At 49.9% G+C, this 24,368-nt stretch overlaps 1 protein-coding gene across 3 annotated transcripts in view; it reads right to left on the bottom strand.

Annotated features, from left to right (window-relative positions):
* The window catches only part of Zhx2 (zinc fingers and homeoboxes 2), a 150,406-nt gene extending 130,877 nt beyond the window's left edge, over positions 1-19,529 (bottom strand). For 2 of the 3 annotated variants that reach the window (XM_087898787.1, XM_087898786.1), the window contains exon 1: positions 19,073-19,529. The gene's annotated coding sequence lies outside the window, so the exon portion shown is untranslated. Of the gene's footprint in view, positions 1-8,057; positions 8,175-19,072 lie in introns of those variants that run through there. The other variant, XM_048457134.3, reaches the window with a different exon arrangement.
* Positions 19,530-24,368: the final 4,839 nt, after the last annotated feature.

Raw genomic sequence — 24,368 nt, 5'->3', positions numbered from 1 at the left:
ATAAAGACCATTCCTGAGAGCAGAGGGACTGGGAAGAAAACAGAATGGGATGATTTGGCCTAGGGATCTTAGCGGGACATTTTCATACTTTCAGGGGACTTTCGACACATCTGGAGACTTTTCTCTGTGTCAAAACTGGGGGAGAGGTACCTCTAGCACCCAAGGTTTCAGCACTTCTCCTAAACACCACCTGATGCCTAGGACAGCTCAAGAACAAAGACCTATCCGAAACAAGCAGTCCTGGGCATGGCTATGGGATGCAGGAAAGAGGGACAAGAGATAGGGACACTCCAGAGAGAACCCTGTTTAAGGGGGAGGTGGAACCTGAGTGTCGCACAGAAAAAAACTCCAGCAAAAGCCTTTGAAGGAGTGAGGAAGATCTCTGATTCTCAAGTGGGAACCAGAAAAAAAATGGCCACTGAATACACTGCCAACCCCGCCCCCCCAACCCCGCAGCTGCAAGCTTAGGAGAGAGGCTTTGCTTCTGCTGGAGAGAGTCCTTGGGGACTGTTTGTTGTGGGCAGGGAAGGGAGAAGAAGGTTGCAGTTACTAGGCTGCTTTCATACTATCCTCACTTCCTTCCCAGTCCCACAGCAGAAGAGGGGACGACGGCAAGGTCAGTTCAGGGCCATCGCTTGTATACCCTCAATACTACCTTCTGGCTCAGTGCCCTTGCTTTTCCAAAGGCCTCTTTTTTGAGCCACCGCCCCTTGATCCCCAAGAGTTCTAACTGGGGGAGTGGAGAAGTTCTCAGGAGAGATGGCCAGCTCGGCTCCTCTAGCCCTGGAAAAAATGACTTCCTGAGAGGAACTGGGAGCCACAGGGCAGTAAATACACATTGCATTCCAGAAGAGGAGGAGGGAGGGCGCCCTGGCCAGCTCCCCAGTGCGCATGCACCCTCCCCTTACCGTGACCCATTCACTTTTCCATCCAGGCCCTGGGACTGAACCTGCCAACCCTTTCCTGTCCCACCCCCAGCCACCCTTTCTTTTTCCCTTCGCAGCAGCTTCTCGGTAAATCAGTTGCAGACATTACTTTGGAACGCACTGGCTCGGACCTGCAGAAGCTATGCAAGGCAGCCGGCTTGCTCAGCACTATGTGGGCTTTCCAAGGAAACGGGCAGGACAGCTTCGACTCTGTGGGGGCAATTTAGGTGGAAAGCAAGTCCTCCTACAAGAATTTCAAAAAGGCTTAAGTCCACCGGCTGCTCCCAAGAACCCAGGAGCCAACAGGCTTCTGATAGGCTAGTCACACCTGCCAGAAACCTGCCAACATGGAAAGGGACAGAGCCAACCCAACCTGCTGAGCAACATGACTCAGAGCCTGGAAGGCAGGTAGGGAAACTGAGGCTACAAAGGGGTGAATGACTAGCTCAAAGTCAGCAGCAGGAGGATGGCTGAGTCAGGTAGCTTATGGTCTCCCAGCTCCTGCCTGTACATGGACTTCTCTCAGCCCATATGCTTAAATTCCACAACAGCACATCCAAACAGAGAAAGAATGAGGGATTGGCTGCATCCCACCTCAAAAATGCCTTTGGGGGTAAGGAGATCCATCAAATATTTGTGTGTCCTTAGTTTCTGAATTTGCTTTCTGAAATAGAAACACCTGCCGGGTCCCCAGACTCCCCCAAATATAATAAGCCCCAAATCAAAATCCTGCCCATCAGGAAAGCTGTCAAGCCTAACCTACAAAACTCATCTCATCTCACTGAAGGAATCATCCTGGGGGAGGTGCTGGAGTATGTTTACTTAAGTAATTATTCCATTTAAAATGATAATTTGCCCAATATGTCCTGAGACTTTTATTACAGATATCCAGAATGAAGTAGATAATTAGCAATAAAGAACCACTGGCTGAAAACCTAGGATTAGGGATGTTTAGGGATTGCTATAAAACAAGCCGCCAAATGCCACATAAATGTATAGCATATTCATTTGCTGAAAATCAAGACGGATGGGCAAAGTGGAGTGTCTGCAAATGGGAACTCCTGAGACAAGCCACTCCGAGTGTCTGCTGGGGTCAAAGTTGTGCCAAGATCCCTCAGCAGTGTCCAGATGTGTGCACCTGTTTACACGTGCAGAGTCATTCCAGATGTGGGCTCAGGTTTGTTCCCACAACTTTCAGAAAGTCCCCGACATGCATCTGACACGAGGAAGATATTCTCTGTTCTTGTCTGCCTCCTGTCCTTCTCCCCTTTCCTCCACTCCCTCCTTCCTCTCCTTCTTCCCTTGGGAAAAGACTTGGCTTGGAAATGACCACCAGCTATTCTCATGATTAACTCCAGTACTGCCTTTGGGGGTTACCAACAGCATGTGGTATAAAGATGTCTCATCTATTGCCAGGACAAATCACCAGTGTGCCAAGTCTCCAACCGCCTATATCTCAGATAGGGGTCAGCATGGGTCCATCAGCACCGAAAAATTCCACAAATATGCATTGAACCCCCACCCCGCCACAAGGGTGGCCATTGCAGCCTGAGGGCTTCTCTGTGCTGTCTGGGACTTAAATACTCCTGCTAGTCTTTGAAGAGGCCAAGGGTGACAGGCAGGTCAGCAGCTGTCTTAGGGATGACTAACAGAGCGGAAAAGCTAGGGGCCACCAGGATTCTGGCTATGGGCTGCTACATAGATCCAGGGCAGAGGAAGAGAGCAGGCTGGGACAGCAACTGAGACAGGAGGTCTACAACGGTGACCAGCATCTTTGGTCCTCAAGGCCATAAATGGCAGAGCAGACTGTTTCTATCTATACTACTTGGGCTAGAAGAAGAAGCAAAAGCATTCTCTGGTCTCAAAAGTTGCTTCAGAGCAAAAGTGTTGGGGGCGGGGGTGGCAAATTGACAGGACTCTCACAGAATCTCAGGAATAAGGTGGCTTCCCATACTTGAGGATGTAACCAAACTGCTTAAGCTTGCTAACTAGAGAGGCCTAGACCAGAGGATCCTTGTCTGACTACCCACAGATTCTGATGACTGCCCAAGGCCTCTGTTGTGCTGGGTAACTAAGCCAGTCCCACTAGCTGGGAGTGGATTACAAAACTTACACCATATGAATACAAGAGATGGACTTCGGGCTGGGGAGACTCCTTGGTCAGCTGCTGTGCAAGTACAAGGACCAAGTAAAAAGCCAAGGGTGACAGCACATGTTTATAACCCCATCGATGAGTTGGGGCAGAGCGCTGGCTAGCCAGCTTAGCCAAGGCGATAAACTCCATTAAGAATTTCTTGTCTCAAAAAATAATGGGGGTGATGAAGGACAGACTCCTGATATTGACCTCGAGTCTTCATAGCATGTGCACCTGCACAGACTCATACTAATAAGTACAGGACACACACACACATACACACACACACACCACATTTTTTATGCAGCCGACGTTGGCCTAGAATTCATTCTGTAGCCCAGCATGTTCTCAAATATATGTATATTGGTTTTAGAGACAGGGTTTCTTTGTGTAACCCTAGCTATCCTGGAGCTCACCCTGTAGAGCAGGCTGGCCTCCAACTCACAGAGATCCACTTGTCTCTGTCTCCTGAGTGCTTGCTGCCCATGTGGAGTCCATGTGCCAGGCGAGGTTCCAGAGCCAAATTTGAACATACAACCATTCCTGACTGCGGTGCTGGGCTCCAGGTTCTTTAGTGGTCCTTTGAAGAAATTCCATGGAGAAATAAAGAAACGTGGCTGGAGAGGAATAGCTCACTTGCCATTGCAGTGGGCCTACCGTTGAGTGTGGCACCTGCCACAGAACAAGTGCATGCTTGTTTTCCTGCAGGGATGCACAGAACTGAGTCAAGCACCCGTGATCTCAAGCACTTCTGACAGACCCCAGAATGTCTGGGTGGAGTGGAATGGGCAGAAAGCTTGTGAGGACTGCGGGTTAAGCCCTGACCTTTTCTGTGCCGCCTAACAGACTCATAAAGAGCATTGGGTTTAGAATCCGCCAGGCCACCCCTCCGCCCGAGTGAGGTGCAACTGTTACCCTTCCTAGACATACTTTTTTGTACTGTTCTCGGTCTCCGTTTGCTCAGTTGTTCCATGCAGACTCCCCGGGCCTCTTTCAGGAAGAGAGAAATGTAATGACCTCACATGGGTGGAGTGTACAAGTTATAGCAGTAGTCTGTGGAGGGGCTGCCCACTGAGGGCTGGCTGGGGTGAACTGGGGCCAGCAGCATTACTATTGTGATGCTCAGCATCCTTGGTGTTTGGCAGAACACGAGGAACACATGGAAGGTTAACCTTTGTGCCACGCGGACTGCTCAGTGTGAAACTAAACTGTTAGGGCATGCTCCAAAGTGTGCGTGAAAGGAAAATCGGAAATACACTAAAACAAAACAAAAATGCTTGGTGACTTTTCACTTTGCTAGGATGGCTCCTCTACATATCACTGAGAGGGAAACTGGATGCTGTCCCTAGAGCTTCTGACAGCCCCAGACCAAGTGCCTGGGAGCATCTGTAGAGGCCTGGGCTTTGCGGCCAATGGTCTTTGTGGTCCTGATTCGTAATTCAAGGGCCGTGTCTTAATTCTAGAAGAGCAGGGCCTGTCAGAGGCAGAAGGGACCTCTGTGGAGTATTTCAGCACACAGAGAACAAAGCAAAGCAGATGCAGGTAATGCCCGCTGGAGCAGCACAGCCAAGCCTAAGGCTCTGGTGGGCAGAGACCCTGTATTCTGTAATAATGAGTCAGGCACACCAAACATTGTCCAGGCTTCCTGTGGGAGCAGATGTGGCAAATCTGAAGGCGGATTTGTGTCCCTTTTCTTTCCCTCTGCTCCAGCAGCCAGCACGCCAGTGGCTTCAAATGTCACAACCATAAAATCTTGGCAGCCCGGATTCCCCAAGCCACAGCTTGAAATAAAGCTCTGTGGAGAGCTATGGCTCCTCAAGGGACTGACTTCCTGAGAGAAAGACCCTGGTTTGCTAAGCCCCTGGGACAGTGTGGTCATCTGTCACCGCACATGCTTCGTAGTCTAGGGGTCTGCTCAAGTTTTATTGCTGTTGGTGTGATAAGTACCCTGACTGAAATCACCTTAGGGCCAAGGGGGGGGTGGTTGTTGCAGCCTACAGTTCCAGGTCCCAGCTCGTCAGAGCAGGGAAATCAAGGTGGGAAGGACTGGAGACAGCTGGCCACACCACGTTCAGTCAAGAGCAGAGAGACATGAATGAGTGCATGCTTACCCCCAGTTCGATTTATTCCACTCTTACACAGCTCAGGGCTCCGCCCATGAAATGGTACCACCCAAACACAGGGTGGGTGTTCTCACCCAGTTAACCCTCACAGGCAGGACTACAGGCTAATAAACCTAGATAATTCTTCCTTGAGACTCTCTTCCACTTTGGACCAAGTACACAATTGAAAACAGTCATCACAGGGTTTCATGTCCCTTCCCTGAAGAATGCTCTGTTAGCCACTATTACACACACATACACACACACACACACACACACACACACACACACACACACACAGATGCAATCCTCACAACTTCTCTTGCTACACAGGTTGGTCCAGTAAGATTATTGGCCCTCTCGCTCTTTTGACAGGTGACAACCACAAAAGTATTTTGAGGAGAAGAAGCTGCCTCAATGCCCCAAAGTACTTATTCTGGGGAAGCGAATATGTTCCTGTCATTGACTCTAATCTCGCAGTCACTCATGAGCAAAGCCTGCCACACTACGGGAGGACAGGGCTGGTCTTCGCATTCTATCGTTAAAGGTAAGACACTGAATTCTAATGTCCTTTACAGAGTGACAGGAGAAAACCCTGTCTCTGATGTCTCACATCTGGCTCCAAACTACATCTCTGCCATTTCCAGCGCGGTTCATCAGATTCGTGTCTTGTAGCCTCAGCTGTCTCCTGTCTCCTCAGCAAAATGGGTGTAAATTTTCTATCAAACCGGGTAGTTTTAAATTATGTTAAATAAAGTGTAACACACATCATGCTTGGTTCAATGGCTGGCATCCGGCACGTTGGTCTCCCTATTTGATACCGTTAGAATCAATCTTGTTTTAGACTGTTTGGGGGCAGGGTGGCCTCAGAGGAACTCACCATCCTCCTGCCTCAGCCTCCTGACTGCTGGAATCACACCTTTCCGTACTGCTACCTACCAGTCTTCGCTGTACCCCAAGCCTAAGTTAGAATTAGACTTCAAGTTCCGTGTCTGCAAGTATAATATTGGGAGTCACGGAAAACTCTCCTGGAGAGGAAGCGGCCTTGCCACCTCTTGTGAGAAAACTTCCCATAAGTCCTTTAAGCCTCTGGCAAAGATCTGCCACCAGGGGCAGCAGCGAGCAGCAGCTCATCATACACCTGTGCCAGACCAGCAGGACACCCCTGGAGGTCTCTCTCTCTCTCTGGATTCCAAAGATAGCCTTTTGCTCACCGAGGCAGCCATGGACGTACACTCAATAGCCATTCATTCTTAATTCACAGTGCAGTGGGCCAGCCCTGCTCTGGTCCTGGGAGCACGCAGACAAACAGGAAGTTCTCCCTGCTGGTGGAAAGTGACTCATCTTTTTTCTCCTTCAGGGAGACAGATACATAAACAGATCAAAATCCATAAAGTGACAATTCCTTTTTGGGGGACACACTGGCCTCTCGGAAGGAGAAACAAGGCTCACCACAGAAGGAAAAGGTGACATTGTGAGTTTAGGGAATTGGGGCAGGAGCCCCTTGTGCAAAACAATACAAGGGAGAGGCGATGGGGCACGTAGGGTTCAGGGGTTAATCTGGTGCAGCTGAAATGGGGCATACACAGCAAGAGTTGGAACAAAATATGCCTGCTGGGAAAAAAATCTGTTCCAAGACAGCCAGTGTACCAGGGTGAGGAATTTGGACTTGACCCCATGGGTCAGAGGTTACTTTCATTTACAGGAAGGCTGGAGAGTTCAGCTGAAGAACTAGGCTTATGCTGAGGGCTAAGGCATGAGCTCCCCCCACCCCCACCCCGACACTTCTCTGCATCACACCCTATCAGTCTATATTCTACCCCTACACTCTTCCACATGGCTTGCTAAGCCTCTGGGAGCATATGGGTTTTGACTTCTGGATTACCAGTGACCAGGGAAGGTTTAAGAGAACTCGTGGAAGATAATGGATTTGGGAATTTCAAATTACATCTCAGTGGAGCTGAGGAAGGGGGAGATTGGTGACAGATGACAGATTGCCAATCCTTCCAGTAGGACTTCCTCTTTTCTTAAAAAATAAGATTCATTTACTCTTATTTTACATGTATTGGTGTTTGGTCTGCATGTCAGATTCCCTGGAATTGGAGTTATAGACAGTTGCGAGCTGCCATGTGGGTGTTGAGAATCTGAATCCAGGACCTCTGGAAGAGCAGCCAGTGCTCTAAACCACTGGTCCATCTCTCTGGCCCCTACCCTTTTCTTTTATTTGAAAACAAAGCACAGATGGGGGAAAAAGCAGTCTGAAAGTTTCTATTCACTTTGTGGAGTGAGAACCAGCATTAGGTCGCTCTCCCATGTCGACACGCACACAGCACACATGCAGAACTCTCATGGATCCAATTCCACTTATCAGTTTAATAACTATTGAGCAACCACTCGGTCAAGGCTAGGTGCTCTGGTGGCGGGGGAAGGGAGGGAATCAAAGGAGAAACACCAGAGTTCTTTTAGATTGAGGTCTCCCCAGGGCTCTACCATTGGGGGACAGTGCAAAGCAGTTCATATGGATAGCCTCTGCTCGCTAGTGTCTAGGTGCTAGGCATGCTACTGTGCTCAGAGCTAGGAGGAATAGCAAGGAGGCTGAGCAGGACCCTTGGGCTTCTGTTATTAGTGACTTTAAGCCATACACACAGGACCTATGAGGCATTGTGCTAAACGGAGCAACAAGGTTCCCATCATTTCAAGCGGCTTGCATAGCTGATACATCTCTCCTTTATCTAGACATCTCAAAGTAGATCCTCCAAGTCCCCTCCTCTAGACTATGTATCCCCTCCACACTCCAACTGTGAAAGACCAGGAGGCCGCGAAGGGGACAAATGAGGTCACCAACGGGGCTCATTTCACAAGAAAAGAATCCACCGCATGCCATATCTGGCTTACCTTGACCCCAAAGGTACCATCTATCAGTGTCTTCTTCATTTGGGAAGCGCAGAAGCATCACTCTGGCTTTGGAGATGACAGAGCTAGACACAGAATGCATATATAACCCAGCAAGGAAAGGTACGAGTTAAAGATGAGCCAGAACTGGCTCTGTGGCTGCGACTTATACCTCCTGGGGTAGGCCTAACAGGTTAGAAGAGAATCTGGATTCGTCCATCCAGAAAACTGCCGGGTCACTGGGAGGCGGCTCATTCTTTCATGCCGTGAGCATGGGCTTCAGGTCACAAGAGAAAGGTATCAGGATGTCCCTTCAGCTACAGCGAGTGACTAATAGGCAGCTTCTCGGGACATAAGGTCAGAGATGTGTCAGCCACCACCCCCACCACAGTGCCAGGGCTGTACCTTGGTGCCAGACACTAGGCTATATGCTTCAAAGGTAAAATCCTCCTGACTCCTACAGCCACTGATGAGCAGAAATACAACCTCTGCAAGTTCAGTCTGGCAGGAACGAGGACTACATGGTCATCCTTATGTTCTCCCACCTTCCCCAGCACTGAGGATAGTACTCTGGAAACAAGATAAGGTAAATGGCAAACTAGGAACATAGGGGGCAAATTTAAGGAGGCAATGCTTCTCTAGTGCTAACTAACCCTATGATTCTTGGAATCAAGATTGGGTGCATCCTTAAATTTTACACCCAGGACATTTTATTTACTCTGCTAAGGTCTTGGTCCTGGATAGCCACTAGACAGATGGAAGGCTGAGTCCTGCTCCTTTACATTCCAGCAGTGTGACCCTCCCTTCCCTGCACCTTTGTTTCCTCACTTAATGTGAGCCAAATGACAGTATCAATGATTGGTCAATATGTAGCAATTTCTCCTCTAAGTATTCCTGTACTGAAGTGCCCAAAAGAAACAGAAACATCGACAGCCAAGAGGCATAGCGGTGCATGACTATAAACCCAGCATTAAGCAGGCAGAGGCAGGACGATCAAGAGTTTCAGTCCAGACTGAACTTAATTGTGAGTTCAATGCCAGCCTGGGCTACCCTGTCTCAAAACAAAACAAATAGAAATGAAACTGTGTGTACGTATGAAAATAGTGCACAAATGTTCACAGCGGCCTTCTCAAATTTCTTATACTGCCTGGGGTAGGCCTAACAGGTTAGAAGAGATTCTGGATTCATCCATCCAGAAAAGTGCCCGGTCACTGGGAGGAGGCACGAAAGGCCATCAGCTGGTGAATGGGTAACAGAACATGGCATAGCTATTCAGTGAGGTGCCATTTGGCAATAAAAAGGCAAGAAACACTGATGACACATTGGATGGCGGATGACCCTCAAAGGCTTCAAGCCATGTAAAGGAAGCTAGACATAAAAAGTTGCAGATTATAGGATTGCAAAGGCATAGATCAGAAGGCCCAGAGTGGTCGAGCAGGGTTGGGGTGAAGCTTGGGAGGTGAGATGAAGAGCAGCTGCTATGGGTGCCTGGGGTTCACTTCTGGGGGCGACAGGAATGTCCTAAAGTTGCCTAGGGGTGATGGCTACACAAATTATGTAAATATACTGAAGAGCAGTATTGTATGCTTTAAACAGGGGAATTTAACATGTTATACCTCAACAAGGCAAATTTAGAAGATTAGCTTCACATTGTCTAATGCCAGCAAAGGGGGAGGGTGCATTCAAGGTCAAGGTCATCCTGGGTTGCATATTGTCACTCTGTTTCAGAAAAAGGAAAGACAGAAGGATTGGGGGAGGAGAAAAGGGGGAGGGAAGAAAAAGAAGGAAGAGAGACCATACTTACAATGCCAGACACATGTGTTTGTAGCCATTAAACTTTACGGTTTTTATGCCAATAAAGCACCTGTTGCTCAGTTTCCCCAAAGGACCCTTGGCTTTTAGGAGACTTTGAAGAACTAACCTGGGAGTCTCTTGTGATTCTGTACCCTTGGGTAGTGTGCTCCTTACCATGCTGGCTTTCTAGCAGGAACCACCGAATGCACCGAATGCCTGAAGGAGATAAACCTCTTCTGGTCTTGGATCCTAAAGGGCTGTGTTTGAGTTCTGGCTCCGCCCTTTGTGTTGACCTCTTTGGAAAGCCACAGATGCACAGAGGGTAGGAGATGCAGTGAGTGCCTGGGCCTTACAAGTCCCAGGGGTAGATGGTGTGTTAGCCTGCCTCCTGGTTTCTGAGACCCTCGGACAAACGCCTTACTATTTTGCGCTTCCTTGTTGGTCAACTGCAGAAGACAGAATGCTGATACTTAGGGACATCCGAAGAAAGGCGTTTAGAACTGTACTCGTGATGTCGGCAGGGTTAGTTATGTGGATTGGATCCGTGCTTGTGATTCAGCACCACCCAGGGTGGACTTCCTGAGAGCAGGGACATTGATCTGTCACTCAGGCAGGTGCTCAGCAAGTGCCAGGAAAGAGGAATGGAAGTGGGAAGGAAAGAGATGAGCTGGCTGAACAGGGAAGCAGAAAGGCCTGAAACAACTCCCCTTGGATGGTGGGATCCAGCGCTGGTTTGCATAGCTTCTTGGACCTCAGTTACCCCAGGATGGCTCCTCCAGTTTCCTTCCTTTCTTCTTCCCTCCTTTCCTGAGACAAGGTCTCACTCTGTCACTCTGTTGTCCTGGATAGCCTGCAACTCGCTCTTCAACCAAGGCTGGCCGTGAACTTGCCGTCATTCTCCTGTGTCTGCCTCCCAGCACTGGGAACACAGGTGTGTCCCACTGCGTTAGGCTTGGCTTCTAAAGTTTCTCTTATCTAGAACATCTGGGTCCTAATAATAAACTCATTCCCTTGGACATCCTTTCACTTGGTTGTAGGGTACATACTTGGAGACCCGGGGTTCCTGTTTCTAAAAGTGTCAAGGACAGACGCTGTCCAGCTGCACGCTGTGGAATCCCGGCTGCCGGAACGTCCACCACTCTAGTGCCCATTCCACTTTACAACACCCTGGCACTTGAAAATAGCCAGAAATCTGCATGTTTTCCTACTGCTCAGAATCAAGTTAGTAACACAAAGTTCCCGGGAGAACAGCAGACAGCAGATCCAGAGGACCAGGAGGAGCGGAGGCCTCAGCTGAAGAGATCAGAGGAGAGGCCCTTCTCCCCTGAATTTCGGCCCTTCTCTCTAATGCCTTGGCTAGAGGAAAGCCTCCTTTCCCAGCTTTCAGTTTCCAGAACATATATTCCCACTATCCACCCCAACACACACACACAGACACACACACACACACACACACACAGACACACAGAAACACACAGATAGACACAGACACACACAGACACACACACACACACACAGAAACACACAGACAGACACAGACATACAGACACAGACACACAGACACACACACACAGACACACACAGATAGACACAGACATACAGACAGACACAGACAGACACAGACAGACACACAGACACACACAGACACATACACACAGACACACACACACAGACACACAGAAACACACAGATAGACACACACACACAGACACAGACAGACACAGACACACAGACACACAGACACACACAGACACACACACACAGAAACACACAGATATAGACACACATACAGACACACAGACACACACACAGACACAGACACACACACACACACACACACACACACACACACACACACACACAGGGGAGGGGAGGAAGTAGGAAGGACCAAAGTTCAAATGGCAAAAACCAAGGCACACCCCATCCCAACAAGCGGTACTAACGCATGCTCTTTCTCCCATCAGCCCATCCTCTGCCACGACCTGACAGCCACATCAGGCTCCGGTCAGGCAGTGTGCAGATATCTTCAAGAGTCTGTTTTAGGAAGGCAGAGGTGAAGCTCAAATGAGAAATAATTTCAACATGTCATCCTCCACAGGCCACGGAGATCCCTCGGGGACACTGGGTAGGCCCAGGGGCTGGGGGAGCCTGAGTTGGCTTTGTTGCTAGAGCGATTCAGCCCTGCCTCGTATTTTAAAAACAGCGGGGATGTAATATCAGCTGAAAGGCCGTTTCTGTGTGCTATTTAACTAAATGGCTCTGCAGCTGGAGAGAGCCATGGGCAGACGTGTTATGATTCAAAGGTTCCCAATTACAATGATCCTCTTTTATTGTATAAAAACAGCAACACAGTCACTCTCCACGCCCGCCCCCCATGCTTGCTCCCTCCACTCCTGCTCCTCATTGGCTGCCAAAGCTGGGACTTCTCCTCGAGGCCCTAGCTCCTCTTCAGGTCCCAACTCTGCAGAGTTTGTCTCACTGAGATTCTTTCTGTCCAGGTCAAGGAGAGAGTCCAGTGGCCCTGGAGAGCTTTTGACAGATGCTGAAGGAAGTAGACTGGCAGGATGCTACAGATTAGGGGTGAAGATTTAGAAGCCCAATTCTGACCATATTCTTATACGTAGCCATATGCATGTACACACACGGGTTCACATGGTGGCCAGTCCCCTAAACCCCTGCAGTAGAAAAACAACCGGATAGACAGCCCCACAGTGTGTCTAAACCAAACCTCTCCACACTCCCCTACAGGCTGGCCATGAGCTTGTCTGTCCACAGGCTTGAAAACCGGAGAAACAAACTGATCCGAGGAAGCAACCTGACTCTCCTACCTCCCCTCTGTGTTCCTGAGTCAGGGCTTTGGCGCCTTGAGCTTTGCTTTCCTGCCTTTGCAGGGGGCCATACACAGCTCTCCGTCCACCCCTCCTGCTTGCACTACGTGGCAGAATAAAGGGGAAGCGTTCAGCCTGGTGTCTGACACACAGTAGCCACTGCCATTCTTCGGATGAACTGATTTGTGGGCTTGTGGTGTGTCTGGGTGAGCGGGTAGCTCTGCATTTGTTCGGTTTCATGAGGCAGAGCTGACAAAGCCGGGAAGTAGAGCTGGCCCACCGGGGAGTGTTTTTCTCGTACTGTTCTGCAATACCAGTTTGAAAATGTAACCTGTGTGCAGCTGACGCACGCACGCGTGCATGCATGCATGCTGCCTGCTCTTTAACTTAGACTTCTTAGGCCACATTCTGCAGATGTTTTGGAGTTCAGCAGCTGCAACTGCAGCTGCAGGCATTCGAGCAGACCAAAGAGAACTTGTACCCAGGACCTTCTGAGCATAACACCCCAGCCAGGCCAGGCCACGCTGTCAACAGCTTTTCTCCTTTGTGAGTGGATCCCGAGACCCCAACAGGAAGGATCCTCCCCAGCCAAAGAAGGAGCTGACTCTATTGGCCACACCGGTGCCCCCGGGATACAAAAGTCAGTTCCTCATACTGAATGGCAAAGAGTTCCCTGGGGTTTTTACTGGTTCCCTACACAAGATAAAAGCAGCGCAGGCCTGTAACGCTTCCATTCCACACCAAGCCCGTGCACCCTAAAGTTACACCCACAAATCTCTTTCTTCAAAGATACCACTTGGACCACACTCCTTACTATCAAACTGCCTATGGATCAATATTACACAGATTTCATTCAGTGCCGGTTGCATTCTGTATTAAATGCCATTGCTGTGAAACACTGTTGTGACTAGATTTAATCTCCAGGAACATTCTCGTACTAGGAAGTAGAGCATGTGGCGGGGACCAAAAGGGGTATAAGTTGAGGCTTTTAGTAAGTAAACTGTCCTCCCTGGGGGCACAGAGCAGCTGGCTCTGGGTCTGTCCTCTGTTTCTTGGGAGGAACTTGGGGGGATATGGATGTAGTGCTGTTAGGATAGCCTTGCTCCTTGGGGGTCTCTCTCACACACACCACTGCCAATCAACCCCTCTCAAATGCATGACTACAAGCACAGAACAGGAAACAGCTTGTAGGAGGATGTTCTTAATATCACAACCTGTTCAACGTAGGGTGGAGGCTTTACAGAAGGGTTGGGGAGGGGAAATGGGACCACATTTCCTCGTCTTATTCTCTCTCTCTCTCTCTCTCTCTCTCTCTCTCTCTCTCTCTCCCTCAGTTCAGAAGAAAACTGCTTCATCAATGCCACACACAGTGGCCATCTGGGTGCCTATCAGTCCTATCAGTGGGGCATGTGAACATCACTGTGGCCCTCGGCACTGCTCTGCTTGGGTGCGGACCGTTGAGTCCACACAGGAGGTGCCCATGATTGGCACCAGGCTCATGAGGGTCTAAATCTCTGCGGCCACTCAGATTTGCCACAGAATAAGTGTCAGTGTTCTGGGAAGAGGGCTGGGAAGAGGAACGCACAACGAGATGGGGACAGGCAGGGTTCCTGACGGATGCTTAACCCTGAGCTTGTTAATTACAAGGTCACACAAGGAAGTCATTTCCTAGAGGTGGCTGCAGTGACCTCTGCATGATGATGGTGATGACAGCTTGCTGAGTGGGATAATGTATCAGGTGCAGCACTATCATATACATTATATATGATATACACTATGTATTATATATTATTATATATTATGTATATAATATATTTTCTTTTATAAGCTTTTTAAGCTCCATAATAATTCATATGGCAGCGATGAGTGGTTTTGCTTTAAAGAAAAAAAAACCAGGGTTCAGAGAGGCAAGTAACTGCCCAGAGGCACAAGGCTAATAGTGTGTGAGCAAAAAAAAATTAGAGAGCTTGGCTCTTGCTGGGGGAGTCCTGCAAGTGGAAGCTGATATAGCTCTGAGGCCCACTCAGACACCTTCCTGATTTAAAGCAATGTGGGGGGAGGGCCAGGACTAAAAGGAGTCTGCTGGGGAGAGGAGAGCTGCGCCTAGGACCCAGGAATCCCGGAGGCCAGGAAGATGAGCAAAACGCTGAGCTGGCAAAGAGGTCCCTTGTCCAGCTGCTTTTGCTCTGTGAACTGAATCACTGTGGAAAGAGGGCTGCTTACCTCCTGGAACAGCTGAAGCACCGCAAAATCGTTTTGGATTACTGGGGTGTGTGTGTGTGTGTGTGTGTGTGTGTGTGTGTGTGTGTGTGTGTGTGTGTGTGCGTGCGCGCGCGCACGCGTGTGCATGCGTGTGTAGGCCGGAGGGCAATGTTGGGCATCTACTTCAGTCACTCCCCATTTTATCTTTGGAGACACAGTCTCTCAGTGAAGTCAGAGCTCACTGATTGAGCTAGAATGTCTGGTCAGGGGGTTTCACAAACTCTCCTGTCGTTCTCTCTTCAGTACGGGGGCTTAATTTTAGATTTTTACTGTCAGGATCTAAAGACTATGTCTCTTCCCCTCTTACACTCTGTCATTGCACACCCCCCCCCCATTGCACTCTGTCATTTTTTCCCCCTCCCCGAGACATCATTAGCCCCTGTCTGAAAATTTCCTTGATCTCATTCTATGTCGAGGGGGAACCAGCAAGGTTGTCTGTACCAGGCACACTCAGCTGGCTTTAAACACATGAAAGTCCCTGTCCAGAAGCCTGCCATGGCTCCTGGCATCTACAGAGTAACGGTCAGCAGCCTCCACAGAGAGCGAAAGCTGACGTCATCTCCTGCACTACTCTCTCTGCACCCCGCTCTCCACTTCCTAGACTGCAGACCATTTCCAGGACCACCCGAGAACCTTTCTTCCACTTCCTTTCTGAGAAACCAGACACCCTACCTGCTAATTCCCATCTTCTGCCTTACAAACGGAACCCCATCATGTCCACGGCGGTAATGTGTCTGACTAAAAATACCCGCTCATCTCTCCCTGGCACGTTTGGGTCACCACATAACCAAGCTCTGACTGGGGCCCAGGGACACGGCAATCTCCATAAACCTCGGGCCTAAGACCCACATGCAGGACGAAAAGACACAGCTGAGACATCATCCGGTCCCCACAAAAATGTCCCGGCTGGATAAACCACGTGGCCTTCAGAATTTCGGTTGCCAGCAGCTGAATCAATGCTATCCTATGCATCCTTCCCCAGGCATTGTTCTTTCTCATTCATGGGTCACTTTAGAAGCCATCCCCTCCAGGAGAGTCCCCAAGAGCCCCTCGGAGGAGCACAATCCCACCCTCCCGTGTGGTCCACAATAGTTGCTTTTCCTCACTTATAGCACTTACTTAATTCTGCTTGATTGGGCCTAATGAGCACTCCTACTGTCTGTTCAAACTCCAAGAGGGTAGGGGGTCTTTATCCTACCAGCATCTCCATTAGTGTGGAGCAGGGCTTTGTGCTGAGCCCAGGGGCTCTGCTGCACTCCTCCCCTCCCGCCCCCTGCCCCACGTCCCCACAGTGTCTGGTGCAGTGCACTGCAGTGGTGGAGGTATCCGTGGTATGGGTGCCGACACTCTCGACTCATGAACGGTTTGTTCTAGGAGTTGGTCAACAAGTGAGCTGACCTCTCTAGGCCTGCACTTCTTCATCTATAGAGAACGAGAACCTCTATGGTATCTCCTGGCTGTCGTGAAGACAACAGAGTCTAATCAGAAGCCCTCAGGAGAGTGTCTGGCATTATAAAATGTTTAACGACCACGGGCTCTTATTAGTAGCTGGAATGGTGTAGCTGCTGAACGAATAAATACGTCAACATGTAGTCGCCAAAGAAATGAATAAGCAAATGAAATCCAGATGAATTCCTGAGTGGAGACCCAGGGCAGTAGTTACTGCTCTCCGGCCTGCCTGCACTTGACCCTTTGGGTTGTTACCCCAATGACCTCCTTCACCAGAGATAAATGCTGTCAAGTCAGCCTGGCCTCCAGCACAGACTGTGCACTGCACCCTGTGGGTTGGCCAAATGTTCCTTCTTCACCTCTATAAGCCCTCAGTTTCCTCAGCCAGTGTCTGAAGACAAGAATAATGGTTGGCTTGTGGAGTAATGGAGAGGATCACATGATAAAGCAGGACCATCCAGCAGGCCTACATACTGTAACAGCAAGTGCTAGCAACACTTACCAAACACCAACATGACCCCCAACCCCCACCCCCGTGTTGTTAAAGGCACAGCGCCCCTGTAACCACCAAGGCCTGATGTACTGGGATGCGGTCACCATTGGGCAAGCCAAGATCGTCTGTTTTCATCTTGGGAATCCAATGTTTTCGGTGTATGTGATTATTTTTCCCCCCCTCTCTTTAAACGATGAGTCACTAGTTTACCCTAAAACTTTGGCCTTCTGAATTTTCCCCTTATGTGCCATTATCTGCAGGTGGATCCCTAGCTTACATCAAACCCTACAGGAAAGCAAGGTACAAGTTCACCCAGCGGTGATGGAGCCGAGTATTTATACAGTAACAATATTTCCACACGCCACAGACCTGATAACTGTCAGGGACACATTTTAATCTTAGTCTTAGATTTCCCCCTAGCCTTAAAAGAACATGTGTAAACAAACAGCGTTATGTGACTTTCCCTTTAAACTTAAACCTTTATGTTGGTCCCACGGAACCACTTGACGGCTCCATTAGCCTATTTTTTACTATCAAACAGGCCATTTAACAAGATATTTATTCCACTTGGCCGACATCCAAATGCTTTTTGACATTACTGCCCTGGGCCTGAACTGCTTAGACTCGAGGCCCTTATCAACAGAAAATCACCTTTTGACTTGAGTCTCCGATCTCTCTACTCTCACCCTCTTCCCTTCCGCGGTGTTAATTTCTGCAGGAGAGAGTGCATTTTAAGAGGCTTGTTGTGGGAAGTCCAAGCCGTTCGGGGGTCACATGGAGGCATATCTGTCTCCCAAGTCCTGCTTCAACACAGGCCTGGCCTCAGATCTAAGCAGCTACTCACTCCCAGAAAGAAATCTTCAGAGAGCAGCAAATGGCGAACTCGGGGGCTCGAAAGGATAGTGCTGCCTGGGGCCCCAGCTGAGCAGTGACTCTGAAGGGGGAGGGGTACTCCCTCCTCCTTCCCGCCCCCAACAAAAGGCCATCAGTGGAACCCACTGGCTTTGAAGCCAATCAGTCAGGTGGAAGCCTGGGCAAATCACGGTTTGGCTACTGAGACAGGTTTCCCCCACCCACTCTGTTTGATAAGTCCTCCTCATCCTCTTCCACCGCCTCCCGAGCTCAGTACAGCTAGGAGGCCAAAGGGACGTTCCTGGGATGCTCCCGCTTTCCAACTTTCCAAGCTTCTTGGTCTTCGCAGCCTCCCGCAAAGCTGCTAGGGAAAGGGCAAGTTTGCAAAGCCCAGGATCCCAAGTCCTGGGGAAGCCACAAAGACGCTCCAACGCCAGCAATGATTAACCTCTTGTGGGACAGACTGGAAAAACGCCACGGCCACTCAGGCGGGAGACCTGACTGAGACTCGGCTGGTCCGGGCGGGCCGGGGACAGCAGGGCTCCCGGGGGCCACGCGCCCCACGCATCCCCCTCCCCGCGCACCTGAGCGGGGCGTGGGCACAGCGCAGCGCTCAGGCCCTGCCCTCAGGTCGCTCGTCCGCCGCCCGCGCCGCGCGCCGGCCGCCTGCAGCCACCGGGAGCGACGCGAGGAGAGGCAGCCTCAACACGGCGTCATGCTTCCTGCCACCACATTACGGCGAATCGTCACCGGGAGAGGAGAGCAGAGGGGAGAGCGGGGGAGGGAGGGGAGCAGCTACACGCAGCCCCCAGGCTGCCAAAAAGCGCCGAGACGGGGCCACGTCCCGGTGGAGTCCCCGCGGGACCTGCCCGGCTCGCACAATGCGCCGCAGTTTGGCCAAGAAGGCAGGGAGCCGGCCACAAAATAAATAAATAAAAAACAGAGTCGGGTCTACGTAACGCCCTGTCGAAAGCGGACGCCATATTTTTTTGTGGCTTATGTCGACATAGGGAAACGTAGACATGTTTTCCTCCTCCTCCTCGGTCTGGCTTCCATTTACCCAAACTTGTAATCAAAACTATTTCATAAAAAAAAATAAATCTCCGTCCCCCTCCACCCCATATTCGCGGATTCCCTCCCACCCGCAAAAAAAAAAAAGCCTGCACACCCCCCTCCCGCGCACCCCCATCCCTAAGACGGCCAAGTCCCATTAACAACACATTTTCGGGAGCCGCGGCGGCGGTGGGAAAGTTGGGCTGGAGTAGCGGGCGCCCGGTGTGTCGGGCTCCGGGCTGGCGGTGCCCGCTGCGGGTGCTCCGCGCTGGGGCGAAGTTTCTTACCTGCGCCGGGGCTGGGTACGCGGGGACCCGGGCTGGGAACGCGGAGACGAGGCACGGGCGTTCCAAAATGGAACTCTGCTGGCTCCCCCCACCCACTCCCCACTCCCCACCCGGCGCCCGACTCGGGCTCCGTGGGAAAGAGGTGGTGGTGGTGGGGAAAGCCAGCCTGGCAGACAGACAGACAGACAGAAAAAGCCCCCGTACGGAGAACGATTGGCCGAAATTTTTAAAAGAAAAAAAGAAAAGAAAAGAAAAAGAAAAGAAAAAAAAAGAAAAAAAAAGGGGGAAAATGCCTCGATCAGTGGGGAATCTACGCCAAAACCCACATGATCTGTAACGTCAGCATGCGTATTTGCATACGATACCACCACCGGAGCTGCCACCCGGGCTCGGGTTCCGCAGAAAGTTACAAAGTGAAATTCAGGCCCCTCGGCAGACGCCGGCAAAATGTCATTTTTAGGAGGGAACTGCGGGTGGGGGGAGGCTGGCCCTAAAGGCTCTGATGAGTGGCCAAACGTGGGTGTGTGTGTGCGCAGTAAATGAACTTAAAAGTCCGAGTCCAGTAACGGACTCGATGGAATTTTTGCGGGAAGAGGTGGGGGAGGCGCAAGCGAGATCACTGAATATTATTGAACACAACCCGGCGCGGGGCCGCGGCCAAACCCTCCCGGTGCAATACCCATTTTCTTTATGAAAAGTTCAAGGTGTCACTGATGAGCTCAACAAACTGTTGATCCTCACCACGTGGAGTGGCGGACCGTGGGACCGCAGGGCGCTAGGGCTTGCCCGGCGCCAGCAACACCCGGGACTCGGCGTCCTCCTGCAGTGCGTGGGGCAGAACGCGGGCGGGGTCCTCACACACGCTGGACTCTGCTTGCTCTTTTCGCCCGCCTTCCGGCTCAAGAAAATAATAACATACTTAAAAACTTTTTTTTTTTTGAAAGCGAGATGCATTTTACTCCCGGAATAGTAATGAGAGGGCTTGGGAGTCGGGCGGGGAAGAAGGCGCCCCCACTTATATAACCACTTGAAGTCAGATCACTTTTGTTGGGGATTTCCGCTCGCGCCTGGGCTCAGTCTGGTTAAAGATCTTCAAACTTTTTCCCTCCAAACCCGTAAACAAACAAGACTCAGGGGGAGCTGACTTAAACGTGTCTAGCCCAAGTTCGCAGGGATTCTCAAGACTCGGAGAAATGTACACTCCTGCAGTGGCCACTCTGGAGTCCCGCGGAAGTGAGACTGGTCATTTTTGAAGCTGGGGCAGTCGCGTTCCCGGCGGGAGGGGTCTCCAAACGCGGTCTCCTCCTAGGCTTCAGAGTACCCGCGGGTGGCGTGTGTGTGTGTGTGTGTGTGTGTGTGTGTGTGTGTGTGTGTGTGTGTGTGTGTGTGTGTGTGTGTGTATGCACGCCCGCCTTTTCTCTGCAGCCTCGGGAACCGTGAACTTGCGACCCGGCTGCTGTGCTGCGGGCGACAGGGCAGGGTTAAATCGCTTTAAGGGAGCATCCGAGGGACGCTGAGGGACCTCCCGCAGCAACCTGCCTGCGCTGCGCATTCCTGTTCTCAATGACCCCGTGTCCCTTTCATAGTCTCTGGGGGTGCTTCGGAATTTCTTCGGGGTGGGCGCTCTGGAGCTCACCGTGGGCGACGGGGACGAGCTCTGGAACCCAGATTTGACATTAGGAATTATTCGAGGAAAAAGAGGGCCTGGGGTTTGGAGATTGCGGAGTCGCCTCCCACCTTGCGGATTAGCAGGCGCGTCGCGTTGGGGCTTCCCAGCTAGCTCTGCTCCGGGGAATTAGAACGAACTCTAGCGGCCGCTTGCGACTCCGCTCGGGGCGCCAAGACAGCAACAGGTGGTGGTGTGCTGCAGGGTGTCCAAGGCGACGACCCAGTCTAGAGTGGAAGACTGGCTTTGGGGGTTGACTGGTGACAACGGCTCTGGGGAAGCCCTATTAGCATTTTACTTTCGTAGGCTGGGAAGAAGGAAGTAGTTAAAAAAAAATAATTAAGGTCGTCCCTAGGACTTCCATTTCTCTGGTAACCTTTGTTTCTTCGGAAGTTTTTCCTATTTAAGATTAAATTAGTGCACATGTAAACATTTGTGTTTTTTACTGGCTTGCCAGCTTTGATTGGATTATTGTTGGGGGGGGGGGCGTGGGGGGGCGTTATTTTTCCTGGTTAAGTAAAAGCCTCTTCTCCTCTCAAAAAACCCCAAAGCAAAACCAAAACAACAACAACAACAACAGCAAAACCAAAAAAACCAAAAAACAAGAAACAGGATTCTGGCTGCGGACTGGCTTTCCTGTTTCTCCTCTCACCAGGGAGACAAAATCCGCCTGCTTCTTAGCAGGATTCCGTTCAGAGCTTTGTTGGTAGCTATAATCCGGATCATGGCTCGTCTTTCTCCGACTCATCTGATACCCATGATCTAAGAATCCTGTCAACTTGCATCCGGGGGACACTAGAATTGGAGGATGTTGTCTGACCTGGGTAGTTTTTGTCCACTTGGCACAAACTAGCCCCCCTCCCCCGCCCCCCAGAGGGAATTTCATCTGAAGAATTACCTCCACCACCAGACTGGCCTTTGGGCACACCTATGGGGGGCATTTTCTTGGTGGATGCGAGAGGGCCCAGTCCACTGTGTAAGGGGCCCCTCCTGGTATGGTGGTCCTGGGCTATATAAAAAAAGCAAGCTGAGCCAGTCATCGGAGCAAGCCAGCAAGCAGCTTTCTGTATGACCTCTGCGTCAGTTTCTGTTTCCAGCGTCATGCCTTGAGTTTCTGCCTTGCCTTCCCTTGATGATGGACTCTAACCTATAAGCTAACGAGACCCTTTAATCCCTCAGATTGCTTTTGGTCACAACACTTACCACCACAATGGGAAAAGTAATTAGGACGCTGGCTTTTCTCCCTAAATTAGGGTGAGCCAGAACAGTGAAAGGACAAACAACCAACCATTAAAACTGTCACCAGCTCAACACTTTCCTGTCACTTCCAGGTCATTTTACCAACACCCCCAGTCCTTTAAATTTAGGTATACTTTGCAGGCTGTTTCCATGGAAATTGTCTAAACCTTAAGGAAGCAATTCCTATTTTGAGGCTCCACTTCCTCTTGATGAGCAATTACTTAGGCAGCGTCTCTGTAAGCCAGGCTAACATTGCCACCTGCTTCTGACTGGGTAACAGGTTGTATACAGCATGGGAAAGGCCAGTGCGAGGAAGCCAGTGACCCTGGAACGGTCTGTATCTTCAGGGTGCAAACCGCACAGATATGAGAGCGCGTGGGCTTCTGTGCAGGAATATCTTTAATATGATTCAGAAGTTCACATGTAACGGACTCTCACTATAAAATAATACAAAATGGCAAAAGGAGGTTGGAACGATGGATCAGTGGTTAAGAGTACACGGAGGATGGAATTTAGTTCTGAGCACCCACGTCGGGCAGCTGACAATTTCCTGTAACTACTGCAGGAGATTTGATCACTTCATGTAGCCTCCCTGAGCGCGCACGTGCACGCACACACAGACAAAGAATGAAAGGAGGGTGACTTTTGTGTCAAATGTTACAATCCTGTTTTGTTTCTACGTGGATGGGTAGACTTCAGAAGTGTTGAAACCAGTATCATAAGTGTGGTATTTACTAGATGCTTCGTGTGTATGCTGGTCACTACTTAATCCTTAGAACAACCCTGGGCTCAAACTGTTTTTGCTTCGGCTTCCTCTAGACTTTTAGGAATTATTGAGGCTCCAACACATCTTCTATTTCTGTGGGTTATACATACATGCTGACAGTTTACATATTTGAAATAAATTCTAAAAATGTCTTATTGCCACACATTGATTGCAAAGAATAATAGGTTATAATGACATCTTTACACACATGCATGCACACACACATACACACACCACACACATTCTTACTGACTGCTGTATACCTGTAAGAGAAAAGGAGTCAAAAGGGCAAGCAAAATTTCAGTCTCTTATGAAAATAATTTTGACTTTGAGGACCGGATGGAAGGGTCTTGGGGGAGGCCTCCAGGATCTCTGACCACATTTTATAAACACTATTGCTAAGTTCTGTGCTCTATCCCCAGACAAAGAAGCACAGAGATCTGCAATAGCTTGCAGAGACAAGTGGAAGAAATTAGTCTTCATGAGTTCCGTTAAATCTTAGAGCCAGAGTTCTTAACCCTGCCCAACCCCACCTCAGCAGGAGCAGCCTCAGGACTTCTCAGGAACATTTCCCTTTCCAGAAAACAGGACTGATGTGGCACCAGGCAGTGTATTGAGCTTCCAGATGCATTATCTTATCAAATACTTCGATTCCCATTGTTTTCAAGTACAATTACCCCACTATATAGACAACAATAGGTTATGGTTCAAGGAGGTTAAGAAGTGTCTCCAGAGGCCTGAAGAGATGGCTCAGCAGTTAAGAACACTGGCTGATTTCCCAGAGGATGCAGGTTCAATTTCCAGCACCCACTAGGCAGCTCACAACCCTCTGTGACTCCAGCTCCAGGGATTCAGTGCCCTCTTCTGGCCGCTGCGGGCACTAGGCACTCACGGTGCACCGGCACACAGGTAGAAAAAAAAAACATGAATACACACAAAATCAAAAGAAATAGGTCTTTAGAAGGAAATAAACTTCTCCAAAGTCATACAGCAAAATTCCAGCCAGGATTAGACCCTGAATTCCAACCTTTGTCTTGTGACTTCAGAGCCAAGAATGAGAGCCCATCCTCCTTACCTAGGGGTCTAAGTGAGGAAAGAGTGGCCTTTGCTCTCTAATTTGTTGAGAGGAATCCCATGGCAGTGCTGTGCGGGTGTAGGAACTGAGACTGTTCTCAACTTGATAGCATGAGTCTGACTTAGTAGCAACTTGAACTTGCACAGAGCGCACAGTCAAAAGTTTACCAAGTGGTCTCTTGGCCATTGATTGTCTCAATCAGAGACTATTATGTATTTGGCTTCATTGGCTAGCTTGGTCCTTGTATCAACCTTACAAGGCAGGCAGAGCTGTCTTTACATCACAGAGGAGAATGCTGAAAGATTGTAAAAATAGCGATAGTCATTAGTTCAAACTCACAGACTAAACTACGGCGATGTACATCTAGTCTTTTATTTAAAAATTATTATGATTTTATGATCATTATTAGTGTGTACATGTGTATGTGTGTGCAAGCACACACCTTCCACCCTGCTTTTAGACAGGGCCCCTCTTGTTTCTTCTGCTGTACAATACTCCAAACGAGCTGACCTGCGAGCTTCTGGCTTGCTCTTCTGTCTTTGCCTCCCAT

Source organism: Myodes glareolus, chromosome 19, assembly GCF_982192425.1.
Source record: "Myodes glareolus chromosome 19, mMyoGla1.1, whole genome shotgun sequence".
Taxonomy (NCBI): Eukaryota; Metazoa; Chordata; class Mammalia; order Rodentia; family Cricetidae; genus Myodes; species Myodes glareolus.
This window is presented reverse-complemented; position numbering and strand designations above follow the sequence as displayed.